Genomic DNA, 3,406 nt, shown 5'->3' with positions numbered 1-3,406 from the left:
GAGGTTGGCCCAGGATCAGACATTGTTTTATTCTGCTGTGCATGGGGTCGCTATGAGTCAGTTCCGACTGGATAGCACCTGACAACAACAACAACAAGTTTTCTAACTTTTATTTCTTCCTGTGTGATATTCTTTATGTCATCCCACAACTCTTCTGGTCTTTGGTCTTTCTGAAGGGAAAACTTCAGAGGGCAGCTGGAAAAGACAAAGTCAAGTATAATGAAATATGCAAGACCTGGAATTAGAAAACCTAAAGGGAAGAACAGGCTCAGTATTTCTCAAGCTGAAAGAACTGAAGAAAAAATTCACCTCAACTTGCAAGATTGAAAGATTCTTTGGGCAAATATTGAAAGACAGCATCAAAAGAAGATGGAAGGAATACAGAGTCACTGTACCAAAAGAAATGGTCAATGTTCAACCATTCAAGAAATAGCATATGATCAAGAACCAATGGTACTGAAGGAAGAAGTTCGAGGTATACTGAAGGCATTGGCAAAGAACAAGGCACTGGGAATTGATGGAATACAAATAGAAATCTTTCAACAAACTGATGCAGCACTAAAGGCATTCACTCATCTTTGCCAATTAATTGGAAGAGATCCATATTTGTGCCTATTTCAAAGAGAAGTGACCCAATTCAATTGATATTGAACAATATCAATAATATCACATGCAAATAAAGATAATTCAAAAATGACTGCAACAGTACATTGACAGGGAACTACCAGAGGTTCAGGCCAGATTCAGATGAGGATGTGGAGTGAAGTATATCATTGCTGATGTCAGATGGAATACCAGAAATATGTTTACCTTTGCTTTGCTTTATCGATTACACAAAGGCTTTCGACTGTGTGGATCATGACAATCAATGGGTAACATTTGAAAGACTGGGTATTCTAGAACACTTAACTGCACTCATGAAGAACCTGTACGTAAATCAAAGGGCAGTTGTTCAAACAGAACAAGGGTACACTGAGTGGTTTAAAAGCAGGAAAAGTGTGTGTCAGAGTTGTATTCTTTCACTCTACTTATTCCATCTGTATGCTGAGCAAATAATCTGAGAAAGTGGATTGGAGGCAGAATCTTTAACAACCTGCAATATACAGATGATACAACCTTGCTTGCTGAAAGCGAAGGGGACTTAAAATACTTACTAGTGAATATCAAAGACCACAGTCTTCAGTATGGGTTGTACCTCAATGTAAAGAAAACAAAATCCCTCAACACTGGACCAGTGAATAATCTCATGATAAATGATGCTGTTTATTGGAGAAAAGACTGAAGTTGTCAAGGACTTCATTTTGCTTGGATCCACAATCAACATTGATGGAAATAGCAGCCAAGAAATCAAATGACATATTGCATTAGGCTAATCTGCTGCACAAGACCTCTTTTAAGTGTTCAAGAACAAAGATGTCAGTTCAAGGACTAAGGTGCACCTGACCCAAGCCATGGTTTTTTCAATAACCTCATGTGCATGCTAAAGATGGACAATGAATAAGGAAGACTGTAAAAAAAAAACAGAAGTATTTGAGTTACGGTATTGGAGAAAAATATTAAAAATACCAAACAAATCTGTGTTGGAAGAAGTACATCCAGAATGCTCCTTAGAAGCCAGGAGGGCCAGACTTTGTCTCTCATACTTCAGACATATTTTCAGGAGGGACCAGTCCCTGGAGAAGGACATCGCTTGGTAAAGTGGAGGGTCAGTGAAAAAGAGGCAGTCCCTCCCAACGAGATGGATTGACACAGTGGCAGCAGCAATGGGCTCAAGCTTAACGACAACTAGGAAGATGGCACAGGACTGGGCAGTGTTTCCTTCTGGTGTGCACAGGGTCATGTGAGTCAGAGTCAACTGGATGGCCCCCAACAAACAACTAAAAGGCATCATCATACGGGCTCTACACAGATGACTGTATTGAATCCTTACAGAAGTAAGGCTATTAGAAGACACTTATATCATCATCTTCATTATATTGATGTGAAAATGGGACAGGCAGGTTAAACAGGGAAGTCAAAGACAGGCTCAACCCAAAGCCTGAGCTCTTAACCATTATGTAACATATAAGCACTGAGAATATAAAGCACCCATCCTCTTAGGAAAGATTACTTGTGGTCATGTAAACAGGTAACCTTCAAAACCGTTTCTAAACATGATTAATCAATGATGAATCATTTTAGCAACCACACAAAACCAGCCAATTAGCAACTGCCTTACTCCAGTAACCACACCTCTACAACCTAAGGCAAATAGTCCAGCTGTATAGTACCACCAGTCCCTGAATATCTGGCTTGCTGAAAGCCAATCAGGAAAACTGTGTCTTATAAGCCCCAGCCCCTGGCCAAGCTTGAAACAAATACAGCGTTTGCATTTAGGATATTGAGACATTTTTCTAAGAGTGGACAGGAAGGGGCCTCAAAAAGTTCATGGGAAAATGGAATTGAGAGATAATGCATTTTTTTTTTTTAATTTAAGGTTTTTATTGTAGCTTGAGTGAAAGATTACAGGGCATATCATCAGTTTTACATTCAACAAATCATATACCTTGTTTCATTACATTGATTACAATCCCCTCCATGTACCATCAGTTAATAGTATTTCTCTCTATCCACGTTAGCTTTTTTTTTAAAAACAAACAAAAAAACCCCACTCAGACATATATCATAATTTACGTCTCCAAAGGGCACATTCTGCAAGTCTGCTCCTGGCCACCAGCTCTTAGTCCTTCTCTTTTTAGTTGATGAATCTAGAGTCCTCAGCTGCTCTCCCTCTCCATGCCCCCATCTCTGCCTCCATCTCTGGCACTGCTGCTTCTCTGGATAAGGTCCTGCATTCTGCTTGTGCGCTTCTCTCTTGATGGTCCTAGGGTTCTCTGTTTCTGGACTGTAAGATTAACCACTCCCCTTTTTTTTGTTACAAAATTTCTACTTTTACAATTGTGACAGTCGTGATTAGTCTTGATAACAATTATTCACCATTGAATCTTACAAATCTTATCCCCCATCTCTTTTCACCAGACTCATCTAGACAAGATGACAGCTATTCAGTGGGGACTCTTTCTTTCCCCCCATACTCTTAAACTAAACTCCTCTTGAAACATTGTAAGCCAGTCACTTTGTGCCTTTGTTGCCCCCTCATTTTAGGTAGCCAATGTCTAAGTTGCCCGTCCCTATCTACCCTGTATACAGAGTGGATAGCATTGATACTTGAAGACTCTTTCCCTCTCTGTTGGTATTTAGAGTAACTACCACTCTGAGGATAGGTCAGGTTCATCATGAAGATGTTTCTTCTGTCACTGTAGCTGTTCCACTCAGCTTGTCCTTTCTAGTGGGAATGTCTCACCTCACAAGGTTCTGGATGGGACTCAGGATTCCACCTAAGGTCCTATACTCTGTAAAGGCTTTG

Source organism: Chrysochloris asiatica, unplaced genomic scaffold (assembly GCF_000296735.1).
Source record: "Chrysochloris asiatica unplaced genomic scaffold, ChrAsi1.0 scaffold00014, whole genome shotgun sequence".
NCBI classification, from domain to species: domain Eukaryota; kingdom Metazoa; phylum Chordata; class Mammalia; order Afrosoricida; family Chrysochloridae; genus Chrysochloris; species Chrysochloris asiatica.
This window is presented reverse-complemented; position numbering follows the sequence as displayed.